This window comes from Macrotis lagotis, chromosome 5 (genome assembly GCF_037893015.1).
Source record: "Macrotis lagotis isolate mMagLag1 chromosome 5, bilby.v1.9.chrom.fasta, whole genome shotgun sequence".
Classification (NCBI taxonomy): Eukaryota; Metazoa; Chordata; class Mammalia; order Peramelemorphia; family Peramelidae; genus Macrotis; species Macrotis lagotis.
Genome location: NC_133662.1, coordinates 237944170 through 237962126, shown reverse-complemented (window position 1 = coordinate 237962126; position 17957 = coordinate 237944170).

The window sequence follows — 17957 nt, the reverse complement described above, 5'->3', positions numbered from 1 at the left end:
AGCGTTCACTTGTGAATCCATCTGGCCCTGGAAATTTTTTTCTTAGGGAGTTCATTGATGGATTGTTCAATTTCTTTTTCTGAGATAGGGCTATTTAAATATTTAATTTCCTCTTCTTTGAACCAGAGTAGTTTATAGTTTTGTAAATATTCATCCATTTCACTTAGGTTGTCAAATTTGTTGGCATATAATTTGGCCAGATAGCTCCAAATTATTACTTTAATTTTATCCTCATTGGTGATGAATTCACCTTTTCCATTTTTGATACTGGTAATTTGGTTTTCTTCTTTCTTTGTTTTAATCAAATTAACCAGAGGTTTATCTATTTTATTTTTTTCATAAAATCAACTCTTAGTTTTATTTATTAGTTCAACAGTTTTCTTACTTTCAATTTTAACAATTTCTTTTTGATTTTTAGAATTTCAAATTTGGTATTTAATTTGAGATTTTTGTTTGTTATTTCTCTAGCTTTTTTAGTTGCATGCTCAATTCATTGATGATCTCTTTCTCTATTCTGTTCATGTGAGATTTATTTATGTAGACATAAAATTTCCCCTAATAACTACTTTGGCTATATCTCATATAATCTTTATTTTGTAGACTCTGTTTTGTAGATAAGGAAACTGAGATGGTTAAATATTTTATTTAGGGTCCTGCAACTAACAAGTTATCTTAGGCAGGATTTGAACTCAGATTTTCCTGATTTCAAGCTCTGTAACTGAGTTATTTCTTGTTTTTTTTTTTTGCAAGGCAGTGGGATTAAGTGACTAGCCCAAGGTCACACAACTAAGTAATTATTAATGTGTCTGAATCACATTTGAACTCAGGTCCTCCTGACTCCAGGGCCCATGCTCTATCCACTGAGCCACCTAGCTGCCCAAGTTATTTCTCTAGACTTTCCTATAGCTTCAGTGAAATATCCCTCCACCCAGGTCCCCTTGCTCCCATTCTTCGTTCATCAAGCAACTTTTTATATTCAAAATTCTGTTACCCAGGTATCTTAATAATGGATCAGAGCATCCTATATTTGAAAAGGTACTTTCAATTGTGAATTAAAACATTTCCATCATGGTTTACATATGAGTTTAAGCTTGTCTATTTACCACGAATCTGTTATTCAGAAACTGATCCTTGGTGAGTTGAACAAACCAAGACACCCGAGGTGTCTAGGGTGCTGCACGATCAAAGGTCCTGGGGGATTAGGCAGCCAGCTATTCCCCCCTCCCCCCAGGCCTGACCTCCCCCTCCCCCCAGCCCTGACCTAACTTCTGTAAGGCATAATCAACACATTTGAGAAATTTGCCTTTGGAAGGCAGAGAAACACAAGTGTCAAAAAGGGAATGAGTGAAAGTTTTGAAATCATCCCAGATTTGCAGAGCTGAAGGGAAATATGGACATTCATTTAGTTCAGTTTTATTCAGTTGGATTTCATTATATTCCTCATTATCATTCATTTATTCATTCAAGTATTTCACAAAAGTTAATATATAATGAGTTGGATAGAGTGCTAGGCCTGGAATCAGGAAGAACTGAGTTCAGATCTGAACCACATACTTTTTAGCTATGTGTCCTTGGGCAAGTCATTTAACCCTATTTGCCTCAGTTGGAGAAAGAAATAGCAAACCACTCTAGGACCTTTACCAAGAAAACCCCAAATGAGTCATGAAGAGTCAGATATGGATAACTGACCAAATATACTGATGATCAGATACTGAAATGGCCAAATAACAAATTAGAGAGCTCTTACTCTACAGAAAATACTTTATCCCTGAGGTCTTATATGGCAGATTCATAATTCCAGCTTGAGTTTTGCCTAGTCCTACAACTCAATTCTGAGCTCCCTTCTGCTAGTGAGGTGACTCAGTGGATAGAGTACTGGCCCTGGAGCCAAGAAGTCTTGAATTTGAATTTAGTCTCAGACTCTTAGTAGTGATGTGATCTTAAGCAAGTCACTTAACCCCTCTCTATCTCAGTGTCCTCATCTTTCCTCATCTTCCATTAGTATCCTTTTGGATAATAACAACAGTTGCTTTACAGGGTTGTTAGGAGCAAATGAGATAACGTAAAATATTTAGCAAAACTTAAAGTGCTATATAAATGTTAGTATAACTAGTATTGTTACAGAAGCATTAAACTGTGAGCTAGTTGAGGACAAGACAGGGTTTCTTGGTTTTGTTTTGGGTTTTTTTTTTTTTGCCTTTCTAGCACTTACCATAGTGCTGGTACATGGTTGGTTGGTTGATTCATTGATTGGTTGTTGTCTTTCATTCTCAAAGAGAACCAAGCATGATAATACTTTGTTAGAGTCAAGTTATGGTGTATCTGTCATGATGTATCTGTCTGATTGTGGCTGATCAGACCAATATTAATTTGGAAGGCTCTACTACAGGTCAGGCACAAATAATCCATGTGAACATATGGAGTGGATTTTCTAAATTTGTACATCTCATGTTTCTTTAGAGCTACTGCAATTCTGTATTGCTTGTAGAACAAGTACTATCAATTCCAAAGTTCCTAAGAGAGACCTTGAAGTGTCCTTGTGTCACTTTTTCTGATCACCATGCAGCCGGCTACCCTGGGAGAAGTTCTTCATTTATATTTCTCTTCTATAAAATGAGATTGGGTTCTCTCTCATGTTATGGTCATCTCTCTCAATCTATTTCAAACTAAACTATCAAGCATTCAAATTCTACCACAGAGAGGGAAACTTCGATGGGCTGGTCACATTGTTCAAATGCCAAACTTAAGTGTGCCAAAAAGACTATTTTAATGGAGAACTTCTCCCATTTTATAGAAGAGAAATATAAAACCCATGGTCACAGTGCTAGTAAGTAAGAGGCAGAAGTAGAACTCAGGTCTCCCAAACTACAAATCCAGAACTCTGTTGTTGTTTGTCCTTCATTCTCAAAGAAGACCATGCTATCAGGAGGTGATACTATGACAGACACATGAATTAGATTGGAGTGAGGGGGTGCTGTGCTCAAGTCATTAACCTTACTTTCTCCTCTGGAGCCATCTGGGTCCAGTGAACTGGATTTGAATCCAGACAACTAGAGGTGGCCCTGGATGTGAAGCTGTCAAGGTTAAGTGACCTGCCCAAGGTCACACAGCTAATAAGTGTCTAGTGTCTGGGGCCACATTTGAACTCAGGTCCTCCTGACTCCAGGGTTGATGCTCTATCCAGGGCACCACCTATCTGCACTCTATTTACTATGCAACAGAAAGGGCTCCAAACTCAGAAATCATTCATCCTAACCCAAACCGGAACAAATTTCTAGAATGACAAGATTAGGAAAATCCATATTCAGGAAAATCCATCTACTAGATTTGTTGTTTGTCCAGCTGGGTGTCCTCTGCATATTTATTTTATTAGCATTTGATAAATCTCTTCCTTTATTTAAATTATCGATAAGAATGTAAAACCCTACAAGGTCAATCCCACATTCTTGGAATACTCCAATGGTCATCTCTTTTCAAACTGGTATGGAATCATTAATGGAGCCAGCAAGTCTTTTGGTTTTTGAATTTAAGGAACTCTACTCCTATCTTGTCCCACATCTCTTTATCTTTCCTATAGGAATAACTCCTGAAGACTTAGTCCAATGGTATGCTAAAATCTAGGTAATCAGTCAACTTCCCCAGTCAACATAATCAAAAATGGAAATGAGATTAGCTCCCTAAGACCTTTTTTTCCAAAGAGGTCCTTTGTCATCACTTCCTTTTCTAGATATACAGTAACTACTAATCATTTCTTTCAAAATATATACAGAATCTCAGTCAAGCTTATAGTCTGTAGACTCTATTCTCTTCCTTTTTTAAAAAAATCAATCTTTCAATCCCACAAAACCTCTCCCATGCACAACAATCTTTGAAATATCACTGATAAAGATTGTTAGCAATCACATCTTTCAGTGTACTAGAATGAATTTCATCTGAGCTAGGTGACTTGAAATCACTTTGGGTAGCTAGGTACTATTTCCCTACTTATCTTGCTCCCAATGAACCATCTTTGATTGGTCTTTTCTGGTCCAGAGATCATTTCCAGTGAAAAACAAAGAAAAGGTAGATAAATGAGAATGGACAGATTCCAATCAGTCTTCAATTAATCAAGATAAGCAAATCATTTTAATTTCACCTTAAGCAAAATATAATTAGGAATGATCAGTCATATAATCCAATTCAAAGAGATATCACTGAGAACCATAGCTTTAGATTTTGGAAGTCTATTCTGAACTGGTCTAAGGACAAGTATATAAGACCTGCATAAGTTTAGACCTGGAGAGTTTAGACATGTCTCTTCCACTTCTTCTCCAGATGAGGAAATTGAGCTGCAAAGCCTAAGGTTACATAGTTGTAAGTGGCAAAGTCAAGATTCAAACTCAGGTCTCTCACTCCAAACCAAATATTATATTGAACCCAACAGCCTCCTCAATCTCTTTTTATCTATTGCTTAAAAATAATGCGATAGAATTCCAGTTTTAAAAACTGTGTCACCTGATTTCTATTTTAAGGGTGTAAAATTTACCTCTTGTCTGAGGTTTGGGTAGAAATAGTGCATTTTTAAGTCATTCCTCCTAATGGCCTGTATTGGGTTTTGTCCATTTCAAGAGATGCGTAATCCGTCAACCTTCTCACCAGACTTAGAGGTACTGCTCCTTGGATGAGAGACCCACAATTGTGTCAAGATCCCCATTTGAACTCTTTCTAGTTTTAGAGGGCTAAGGTGTCAAATGGTTGTGTTTTACTGCTTTATCCTTCAAGAGCCCAAGTTCACCTATGCAATTTAAGAGAAGAGAATGGTTGGGGGAAGGGAACAATCACCTGCAAAATTCATCAGTTCACTAGGATAGCCAAGTCAAAAAAAAAAAAAAATAGTTGCTCACTAATAGAAATACAAACAATTAAATCAGTAGGTATTTACTATGTGTCAGACACTGGATTAAGTCTGGGGATCAAAAGACAAAAAAGGAAATAGTCCTTGCTGACAGGGAGCTTGTATTCTAAAGGAGGAAATAATAAATATACAAATAGGTACATATAAGGCATATGCAAAGCAGATACAGAGAGAGAGAGAGAGAGAGAGAGAGAGAGAGAGAGAGAGAGAGAGAGAGAGAGAGAGAGAGAGAGAGTCAGAATTTAGGAAGTATTTACTTTGTGGGCTGCTGGGTAGCGCAGTGGCTAGAGAGTTGAATCTGGAGTCCAAAAGACTCATCTTTCTGAATTCAAATCTAGTCTCAAATATTTACTAGTTGTTAGACCCCATTTGCCTCATTTTCCTCATCTGTAAAATAAGCTACTGAATGAAATGGCCAGCCCTTCCAGTGTCTCTGCCAAGAAAACCCTAAATGGGCTCATGAAGAGTGAGACATGACAGAAAAATGACTGAACAAATGTACTAGGCACTGGCTAAACCCTGGGGAAACATATAGAAGGAAGGAAAAAAATGAATTCTTACCCTCCAGGATCTTATATTCTAATGGGGGAAGATAATACATGAAGGGGACCTAGAAAAAGGTATTTGTGTTGGAGAGGGAGGGGGATTAGAGAAACAAAGATTCCAATTGAGGGGCAAAGTTGCTGTCAGGGATTTGGAGTTAGAAACTCCACAGAGACTGTGGGTTAGAACCAGAAGTGAGGTAAGCTTTGGCTTGAAAGCAGACAAAAAATGAATTTGTATGGGAAGGCATTAGTAGCTAGAGGGACCAGGAAAAGTCGGCTGTAGAAGGTGGTACTTAAGTTCACCCTCAAAGGAAATGAAAGATGTTAAGAGGTTGAAAATGCTAAGGGAGGCCATTTGTTAATGGGGGAATAATCAGTGGAAAGGAATGGAGACAGGGGATGGACCATCAAGTTTGAGGAACAACAAATAAGCTGTTATAAAGGGAAGCGGTCAGTTATATATAATCAAGGGATGTAGTTCCTCATCAGGACAGATCACGCTGATGAGTAAGTTATCTGAGCCTTCAAAAATATGAGGATGTGTATGTGGCAAAATGGCTGAATGAGTGATTGTGTCTTTAGCTCCTTCTTCCCTCCATTGCCTCAAAACAGCAAGAAATGTGTTGATTAAAGAAAGAAAAGAGAGGAAAGGAAGTAAATGCATGAAAAATCTCAGAGAAAAATCAGGAGAGGGACAAAACATTTTAATGCTTAAAAAAGAGTTAATAAAATGAAGACTATCATGAGATAAAAGAAATAGAGGAGGAATTTCTAGAAATAATTGATAACTAGAACCTCCGAGATGAGAATGGAGTCTTAAAAAAAAATTTCCTGGCTATTGAGTAGCTTAATTAAAGAATTAAGGCAAGATATAAGAAAGCATATTTAAACTCTTATAGACAGATTTGAAAAGATAAGCAGGAGAATATGTATTCTAGAAGAGAAGGTAGAAAATCTTAACCCGGTAGATAATTTGAAAAGAATGGCAAACTAGAGATATGAAAAGGCAGAGATGTGACAAAAAAATATAGCACAAAGTAAATAAAAAACATGGCAAAATTGGGAGAGTACTCAAAATTTCTACAAAGCAATTGACCATGAGGACAGTAATTCATGAAACAATTGGAATAGGTGAGCTCAGAGAAAAATAGGAAGAAAATCATGCAAAAAATTAGGGAAAATTAGAAGGTGGATTAGAAGGTGGAGATGAGGTGAGTCTATGGAAAGACATCAAAAAGACACCCCCCGGGGCGGCTGGGTGGCGTAGTGGATAAAGCACCGGCCTTGGAGTCAGGAGTTCCTGGGTTCAGATTCGGTCTCAGACACTTAATAATTGCCTAGCTGTGTGGCCTTGGGCAGGCCACTTGGCCCCACTTGCCTTGCAAAAAAAAAAAAACCCTAAAAAAAAGACACCCCCCCATTTATCTCATCTTGAAATATACTTCCAAAGCTTCTGGATCAAAATGAGGGTTTTGCAAGCTGACAGGAAAAGAGACTTCATTTCTCATAGGATATAAACTTGAGTCAACCATGATTACTCAGCATCAACAAGAAATGAAAGGAAAATCTGGTTGTAATATACATAAAAACCAAGGAAAATGGCTTTTGTTCAAGGAAAACATTCTGTGAAACTTTCATATTCTTTCATAAATAAAGATGAACTTTCAACAAAATTTGAATTATCTAATCATTTCTTTAAGGAAATTAGAATTAGCAGGCTCTTTGAACTGAAAACTGAATAGATAAAAGATATTAATAAAGTTAAATCTATATTGCATGAAAAAGTCAAGTGATGACTCATCAGTTCACTTTGCTCAAAAAAAGAGAAAAAGCTTTTGTTCCTTGGAAGCTCTTTGGTTCAATCATTCTGGTAAGCAATTTAAAAGTTCCGTGAAAAAAAAATGGATAAAATAGCCATATACTTTGCCCCAGAGATCTTATTACTAGGCACATGTCCCAAGGAGGTCAAAGAAGGAAAAGTCCTATACATACCTTAATCTTCATAACAGCTTTTTTTTAAGGTAGCAAAGAATTTGATTAAACAAATTGTGGTACATGAATGAACTGGAAATATTACTGTGTTGTAAGAAACGATGGGAAAGAAAAATTCCAAGAAATATAGAATGATAGATGAACTGATATAGATTGATGTAAAATACCCAAGAAGATGGTCTATAGGATTACTATAACAATGTAAACAGAAAAAAATAAAATCAAACAAAATGTGTAATTTTAATTGCTAAACTTGGCTCTGGAGAAAAGTTGAACAAAAACTTGGGTGACTATGGTTATTGTAAATGTGTTGGGACATGACTATTATTGCAAACTGATCTAAAAAATTAAAAAGAAACCCTTTGATATGAGGGTGAGTTCTCTGAGTAGTGGAGTAAGCATATAAAAGAAGCAATAAAGAGCAGATCTTACCTGGTTTATAAGAATCATTGGGGAAACAAAGAGAGGAAAAACTAAAGACTAATATTTAGCATCATTCCATGAAAGATGAACAAATAGAAATAGTATTCAGTACTTAGGTCATTTTTGGAACTGAAAAACCACAGCTCAAACAAGATCAACAAAAAAAGATGGGGTATGGAGTTTAAAAACCTCTTGACTCTACTCTAAACAAGGAAAGTACAAAAAAAAGATTGTAGATTAAAAGCAGGACCAAGTTATCTGGGACTAGGCTAGAGAATGGAAAGGGAACAGGCATGTCTCTGCCTGGGGTTAAAAGTAGGAATCTAATTGTCATACTTAGATCAGGATGCCAAGGGATGGTCTCAGTGTCCTCCTATCCCTTCACCAAAGATCAGATAAAGTGGTCTAGATTGGGATCAAATAAGATAATATTTATAAATTAGCAATTGCCTGTCACATAGTAGACTTTGGGTTAGGAAGTAGAGACAAGTATGACCATGGGAAATAGATTATTATGTTGTTAGATAGATTGATAGGTAGATTGGATGGATGGATGGATGGATAGATAGATAGATAGATAGATAGATAGGTAGATAGGTAGATGATTTATTTTTATCCTTTGTTCTCAAAGAAGACCATGACATCAGGGAGATAATGTCACAAGAAGCACATGAATTGGATTTGAAAGAGGGGGTGCTGTGCTAAGTCAACAGATTCACCTTTCTCCTCCATAGCCATCTGCATCCAGTGATCAGATATGATTCAGGATACTGGAGTTGGCTCTGGATGTGAGGGAATCAGGATTGAGTGACTTGCTCGAGGTCTAGCTAGTGTCAAGTGCCTGACATAGCTAGTAAGTGTCAAGTGTCTGAGGCTGGATCCAAACTCCAGTCCTCCTGACTCCAAGGCCAATGCTCTATCTGCTCTGCCACCTAGCTGCCAGGTGGGTGGATGTGGATGGATGGATATATGGATGTATGAATGTATGGATTTATAGATGAATAGATAGATAGATAGATAGATAGATAGATGGATAGATATAGATTATGGATGGATAGATAGATGGATAAATGGTTGGATAGATAGACAGGTAGATAAATCGATAGATGATAGATAGGTGGGTGGATGTAGATGGGTGGATGGATAGATAGATATAGATCAATAGATGAATGGATGTACAGTAGATGGATGGATAGAAGGATGGATGAATGGAAGAATAGCTAGAAGGGTGGTTGGATAGATAAAGTATTTATTAGGTGCTTACTATGTGTTTGATACTGACTTAAGTGCTGGGGATTCAAGCAAGCAAGATATTGCTGGTGCTCAGGAGCTTACATTTTAGTGGCAAAAGGCAACACATTTAAGAGGAGTTAAAAGGGGGGGGTTAAGGCAGGAGGGAATAATGACTGGAGAAGTATGGGTTAATTTGGAAGTAAAATGGGCTCAGATTACTTCAAGCAAGATAAGATATAGATACCCAATGCAGATTATTTTTTGAAGAATCAATATAGTAGCATTTAATGGAATAAAAGGCAAATAATAATTATAACCTTAGATTTTAATGAGTTGTACTCATCCATAAAATAGAAGTAAATTGGCAAATGGATTAGAATGCAGAGCACAACAAGTGTCTACAAGAGACTATTAAATTATAAAGATACATGCTTGGTTAAAATGAGGAGCTAGAATAAAATTTATTATGTTTCAACTGAATTTAAAAAAGAAAGGCAACAATAAAAATTGATATTGTCAAGAGAGAATGAAAAGCTAAATTCTATTTAAAGGTATCACAGAGAATGAAGCTATATTGATATTTAATATATATGCATAAATTACAACATCAGAATGCTTGAAAGAACACCTAACTGAAATGTAAATCAGATGTAGAACATAAGAAAATAATTTCAGGTGACATCAGTATGTTTCTTTCAGGTCTTGACAAATTTTAAAGAGTGCTAGTAGGAAATAAATTATGGATTTGGACAGAATATTGGAAAAATGAAGTTTGGTATCTTTGTAGAGACAAGGATTGAAATAATAAAGAATATATTTTCAGTGGTACATAATAAGCATCTTTACTGAAATGAATCAAGTATTGGAATAAAGAATTAATAAATAAATGCTGAAAGACATAAATATTAAATTCATTTAATATTTACTTTTTATTTAACATTTAACAAATCAATACAATAAAATTTCAATCAATAATGGAAATAAAAATAAAATTCAGACCTAAATGTACACTAAATTATATTTTAGACAATTACTGGGTCAAAAAATCTATAAATATAAATAATTATATTAAAGAAAATTATAATAGTGAGATTACATACTAATATTTAGGGGTTGCTATTTTGTGAACTCGTTGAAAAAAATTTATATCTCAGAACACTTGCTTACAGGAGAGAGATGACCAGTAAAATGATCAAGAAATTTAAAAAATTGAACCCAATACATCCCAAAACAAGAATAAAATGTTGAGCATCAAAAGAAAGAAAATAAAATAGAAATCAATAAGTGTTTAAACTTTTAAACAAAGCAGAAAGCTATTTTTAAAAGATCAATAAAATTGATAAACAATTAATTTGATGAAATAAGGAGAAAATTCAAATTGCCAAGATCAAAAAACAAATTGAGAATGGAGAATTCCCAGTGGGAGGAAATAATGTGGTCAAAAAATGCCATCCCCAATTATATGTCAACAAAATTGAAAACAAATGAAATGAAGTTTCATTCACAAAATATAAAGTATCCAAATCAATAAAAATAATATATTGAGCATCTGGTTAATCTAATCACAGAAAAAATTGAACAAACTAAAAATGAATTAATGAAAAAAGAAGTCCTGGTCTACATAGCTATAGGAGAGGTTTTAATTAAATACTTAAATTAAATAATACTTTAATATAATTAATATTATAAATGCTTAAATTAAAATAATATCTATATTTCATAAACTATTCTCAAAAAATTTTCAATTTCAAGAAGGCACCTTACAAAAACTTTGCTAAGAAACAGATGTGGTCCAGTCCTGATGCCTAAACTAGGGAGGGATGAAACAGAAAAAGAGAAATATAACCCCAAATCCCTATTGAATACTGATGCTAAAATTTTAAATAAAATATTATCAAAAAGGCTATGTATAATTATTCTAAAATATTATTCATGGTGACTATGTTATATTTAAAACAGGAATTCAAGAATGGTTTAACATCAGCAAAATTCCTGACATGATTAATCTTATTAATAACTAAATAGCACAAATATTTTATCAATAAAGAAAAAAATTAAAACTATGGCACTCATTTATGTTTAAAACTGTTTCAAGTGAATATAGGTGAAATATGGATATTTCATTATTGGCAAGATTTATCAAAAATCAAGAATTAACTTTATACAAAATAATTAGCATTTACCTAAAACCAAGAGAAAGCCATAGAGACTTTCCAAGTTAAATTGGGGTGAATCAAAGATGCCTACTTTTACTGCCTAGTATTATTTGACCAACATAGTATTAGAAATGCCAGTTATAGGAATAAAGATGGCATGAAAAAGAAATGAAAGAAGTGAGCATATAAAAACAGACAAAATTATTTCTATCTTTCAAAAATATGATGGATTATTTACATGAACCCTGGAAACAAGAAAATACAGGCATTCCTCATTTTATTGTACTTTACTTCACAGAAATTGCTTTTTTTTAGAAATTGAAGGCTATGGCAACTCTATAGCAAGGAAATCTGAAGAAATCATTCTCCCAACACTCTGTGCTCACATTTTGATACTGTCACAGTTTGTTAAATATTGTAATATTTCAAACTTTTGCATTTTTTATATCTATTATGGTGATCTGTGATCATTGATCTTTGATGTTACTGTTGTAATTATTGGAGGCACCAGGAATCACCCATATAAGGCAGAGAATTTAATTGATAAATATGTGTCTTCTGACTGCTCCACCAACTTGCTATTCAATCTCTCTCTCTCTCCTCAGGTCTCCCTATTCCCTAGGACACAATATTGAAATTAGGCCAATTAACAGCCCTACAGAGTTCAAGTGAAAGGAATAGTCAATCAATGGTGGAAACTTCATTCTGTCTAATTTTAAGGAGTTGGCACAACTACCTCAACCATCAGCAACCAACACCTTGATCACTCATCCGACATCATCATTAAAACAAGACCTTCTCCTTGCAAAAAGAATGTGACTTGCTGAAAGTTCAGATGATGATTAGCATTTTTTAGCAATAAAGTGATTTTAAATTAAAGTATGTACATTTTTTAGACATAATAATATTGTATCCTTAATAGACTAAATATAACTTATAATCAATGGGAAACCAAAAAATTCATGTAACTCACTTTATTGCAATATTTATCTTATTGTGGTGGTCTGGAACCAAACTGGCATAATTTAACAGAAACAATACTTTTAGCAAAGTAGCCAGATAATTAAATTCAACTCAGCAAGTAATTACTAAGCTCTCAGAACCTACCAGGCACTGTACTAGTGCTAGAATCACAAAGAAAATATTCTTAAGGAATATTTTGGAACCAAATTGAATCCTCAAAAATTATGAACACTCCCCTGTATTATTGAGAGCTGGGGCGAGGAGGTGAGTACAAAAAGAAATTCCATTTGAAATAATCATAAAATATGAACATTAAATTAGGAAGGCATATAGAGGAATTATATAAATACAATTATGAAAAATCTTTCATAGAAATTACTTAAAACTCAACATTTTCTCATTATAGATTTCTAAGACCAAAGGTCAAAGTCACATCAAATAAAAAATAAAGGATAAAGAAGAGAAATGGTTTGTGAAATTAAGCTGCAGACTTTGAAAAATGAGGAATGGACAAATGCAAAGGCATCTGATTCTCCCCACTTCTTAGAAAAACATAATCAATAGCAAGCAATCATCACAACAAATAGACCCAGGAGCCAAGAAACTATTTGCTATGGAAGCCACTCACAGTTCTGCTTTATAGTATATACTCATTTGCCAAAGATTATGTGGAAATCAATAGGATGAGCACTAGTAGTATTATATTGTGCAGGCACATATACTCTCTCTCTCTCTCTCTCTCTCTCTCTCTCTCTCTCTCTCTCTCTCTCTCTCAAATAAAAGAGCATTTGAAATTGTCGACTTGAATGAATTCAGGATCAGCTTGAGAACTTTTATAGATGAAACCAGAGGAAGAAACAAAAAACCGATTCAAAACAGTATAATCTACCAGTGTTTAATAATAGTTTTATTTGCAATAAGAGTGTGTCACTGGGGTCTGGTGCACTCACAAGCTCATATAATCTGTGTGGTGGTTATCAGATTAAACATGATGACATAGAAGGTGGGACATTCTGTAATTGATTCAGGTCCCCCAACCCTCAGGTGAGGGGCAGGGGGAATTCTTCTTTGATTGGCTTTGGAGGCAGTCAAAGGGTCTGTCAGTCTCATGGAGTTCTTTGCCTCAGTTACTCTCAGAATATCTTTTTGGGTTACGGTGTCTAAAGAATGACTTTATTATAAGAGAAGTTTTAGAAACTTCTCCCATTCTGGGGCCCAGTGGTCCCAAGAGAAAGGCATCAGAACTTGACCTTATGTTTTGTTCCTTTCTGTTCCAGAGTCAGATCCAGTTTGTGGCTTGGCTTTATAGAATTCTCAAGCTAAGCACAGTCTTTATATTTTAAAAAAAGATTTTAATGTATTTAAAGAAGCTAAAAAAAACCCCCAAACATCCAATGACATTTTTAGCAGGGGACAGAAAAAACAGGTGGCTTGCTACATTTGGCCCACAGGCAATAGTTTGCCAACCCCTGTTGTAGGTGAAGGGAGTATAACTTTATAACCTAGTGAGACTGAAAGTTTGCCATGAGGGTACTCTGGTGTCCCTGAGTCTGGGTTGCTGGCTATTTAGCCTGCTCAGCTTCAATGCCACAAGGAGGGATAAGAGCAACTTTCTGACCCAGACCAGTGAAAGCTGAAATGAGGCTTTGGGTGGCAGCAGTGCCTACCTTGGATGTGAACTTAGTTTGACCAATGTAATGGCAAAATTGAGCAGAGCTTTGAGCTTGCTTCTCAGAGACCACAGTGGTTAGGGGAGAGGATTGCTCTTGCACGCTGGTATATTTTGTTCTCTGAAGTTAAAGATCCCTTTATTAATGCTATTTGATTTTAAATGGAAGTAGGATGCTAGTCATAGGTTCCTAACAAAGGGAAGATCATGGCTGGTGGGAACTCGAGGGAATAATGTTAGAGAAAACACCACAATTCCTTAAGGTTATTGCCTGGATCCCTGAGAGACGAGATAGGCATGGATTGGCAGGAGTACCAGAGTATACACACCACAAATGGAAGAACCCTATTTGGACCCCACCACCTCAGTTGTGCCACTTTAGAATAATGACCTGGATGCCATTGAAAATCTAAGATATTTTAAAGGTAGTCAGGAATGAATTCTCCAGCTATAGCAAAGTAGAAGATTCAAACCTCTGGATATGGACTATGTCTTACTTAAATTTTATATCAGGTTCTGGTTACAGCAGGCACTTATCTTTTTTTTTTTTTTTGAATGAATGCATTCTCAAAGAATGGAAAAGATCACAGATATTTTTACCAAAAAAAAAAATCTACAAAAGCAGATGTAAATAGTGGCTGATACACATCCCCTTTTTCTTCTGTAAAAATCTTTATGAAAATGATACCATATGCATACCTTGAGGGCATCTCTCATTCAAGTATGACAAAAGATTAGACGGTTTTTATGGATGATTCTCTAGAGCAGACCACATACTTTCATAGAGTGCAGCGTAGACGATATATGATCGGTTGTGTCTAATATTTATTGATTTTATTTTTGAAAAAGGATTAGACTCAGTAGAACAAAATACAATCCTCTAAGATTCCTCCCACATGGATATTAAAATCATACCTGACTTTATGAGAGAAATTACTAGGGGAGTAACTGTTCAGTGAGGGACTGTAGCTTATTTAAATTTTGTTTCTTTCTCAGCACCTTGCATAATAATACTTTGCACATGGGGTAGGAAAATTAGGCCCAGATTTAATTGATCCAGGCAATTCCCATACAGGTTGGCATCTTTTCTGCAGAGAGAATTGTTTGGAACACTAAGAAGCTTAGGAACTTGTTTTGGGTCACACAGCATGTATTAGAGGGCGAGACTAGAAACTCAAAATTATTTTGAGTTCACTTGTTGAATGAATGATTTGTTGAGTATAGATATTAAGCAAGTGAATTCAGGATAACAGAAAGAACCCTGAACTTTGAGTCAGAAGACAAGGATGGAGTAGGGGCTCAGCCACTGAACAACATGTCTCCAAGTCTCAGTGTCCTCATTTGTAAAAGGTGAAGAAGGCCCAGATCATCTCTAAGATTCCTTCTACTTCAACCATTCTGAATATTCTGTGACAAAATGAGGAGATATAAACTCATGCAAAGCTTATCTACCAGATAATCACAGAAGTCCAAAAGAAGGATTTCATATTAATGAAGATTTTTAAATTTACCTATTTACAGTCCACATTGCACTAATTGTATATATGTGTGTGTGTGTGTGTGTGTGTGCATGTTAGTATCTCTCACTTTCTCTGTAACTCTCTCCAACCATCTGTTATTTATCTATATATCCATTCATCTATCATTTAATATTCCATATATCTGTCTACGTATCATACCTGTCTTTATGCATCCATCATTTACATAATCCATTTCTATCAATCTATCTCTTTCTATCTTATCCTATCTACCTATCTGTCTATCTATCCACCTATGTCTCTATCTATCTGTATATCTTAGATCATCTATCTGATTCCCCCCTCTCCTTATTGCCAGGATCCCTGAGAGGCAAGATAGGCATGGATTGGCACACAGCACTGGAGTCTGCATACAGTAGGCACTTAATAAATATCTGTTGCCTGACAGACATTGCATGTCAAGCTGTGCCTAGAAGTGAGAAGCAAGAGGAGTTGGAGCTGGATAAATCCTCTTTTCTCTAAGAAGAGAGGATCATAAATCCAATATTCTTAAAGTGGTGCTAAAATGGCCATGAATCATGTATCACCATTATCTCTGAGATTCGTGATTGTATGTGAACCAAAGGACAAAAGAAATATACCAATGATGGCAGAAACAAGAAATTTTCCAAAAGACCTAAGTGGGGAATATCAATGACTAGGAAAAGTATGGTTATAAGAGATGACTGGTGGCTAGCCAGAGTGGGACACTGGTACTCAAAGACCCAAAGAAAGGGCTCTGGCATAATGGGTAATCAATGGAGGAACTGCTAGATTAACATGGGCAAGGATTGTATAGACTAGGAGGCTGCATCACTCTCCTTACTCCATGTCTTTGCCCACGCGGCCACCTATGTATTCCCTTCTCATCTCTGTCTCCTAGAATTCTTAACTTTCCTGCAGGAAGCTTTCCCCTATGTCCCCAGATGTTAATACTTTCTTTTCCTTGGAATTCTTTGGTATATAGTTTCCTTGCTTATTTATTTGCATTGATGCAGTAAGGGTCAGAGAATGATTGATTTTATCTTTTTCTTTTTCATCCCCAGGGGAATGCCATGATACTCATTTTTTTTTTTAAGTTTTTGCAAGGCATTGGGGTTAAGTGGCTTGCCCAAGGCCACACAGCTAGGTCATTATTAAGTGTCTGAGATCATATTTGAACCCAGGTCCTCCTGACTCCAGGGCTGGTGCTCTATCCAGTGCACCACCTAGCCACCTCCTCATTCACTGGACAATGATGTATTCTCCCTCAGAGGCTGATTTCATAAATTTTATTTTCTATGTACAAATCCATTTTCTAATACATTTGGACTCTGTGAAACTGTTAGAGCTCTATGAGGATTCCTAACATGATAAAGTTCAACCTAATAGCTGTTGAACGGCATTGATAGAGTTAGAGCAGCTAGGTTATGAAGTAGATAGAATACCAGGCCTGGAATCAGGAAAATCTGAGTTCAAATCCAGTCTCAGACACTATTTGTATGACCCTGGATAAGTCACTTCACTGTTTGCCTAAATTTCCTAATCTGTCAAATGAGCTGGAGGATGAAAAATCACTTCTTTGCCAAGAAAGCCCCAAACGGGGTCCCAGAGAATCAGACACGATTGAACACAACTTGATGGCATTGGTTACTTCATGAGGAGACAAAATCAATGGAGTCACAGATCTGGATGGGGACCCACCACCAAAAAGTAAATTGAAACCTAAAACAGTCACTTTCCCAATTTTCTGGCTACCTTGTAATAAGAGGCAGGCAGGTTAAAAAAAAGTTGACTAGATTTTGAAGTGTTATGATTATTTCTTTTTGGGAAAAATCATTTTTTTTAAACATTCATTACAATTTTTTTGAGTTCTGAATTCTCTTCCTCCCCCTCTCTCCCACTAAGAAAGCAAACAGAATTTCTAATATTTCTCAAGGGGTTATTGCCTGCTGACAAATTGCAGAGGGAAAGATTCCTAGGATTGTAGGCTGGACGAGGGGAAAGGTCCGCAGCCGGATGGCTCATGGGCTGAGGCACAGATCCGGAGCCTGGAAGGGCCGAAGGCAAAGTGCGGCTGAGGCGGGAGGCGGCTGTGCCAGGAGGCGGCTGTGCCAGGAGGCGGCTGTGCCAGGAGGCGGCTGTGCGGGGATCGGGGCAAGGCGCTTGCTCTGCGTGCCTCGGTTTCCCCAGCTGTAAGGTGGGAATCACAGCCTCCAGCCCCCAGGGTTCCTGGGCAGTACGATGCTGCCGAGCTCTGGCCGGCAAATAAGTGCCCGTTTGGGGCAAGCTCCGCAGCCCGAGGCCGCGCGGGGCCGCGGGCCGTGTCCGCGTGCGCGTGTGCGCGCGTGCGCGCGTGCTGGCGGTGTCTGGGGCGCTCGTGCCTTCGGTCCTGGGGCGCCCTTGCTGCCGCCCGCACACGGCGCTGGGGTGCCGGGGTCAGAGGGCGGAGAAGGACGAACACCGGGCCCCGTGCCTCAGTTTCCCCGCGATGCTGAGGGGTGCCGAGCACGCCCGGGCGCCCCCCCGTAGCGTTCTCACGTTTCCCCCGGGGGTGGGGGGAGCTGGCAGCGGCCGCGCCGCGGG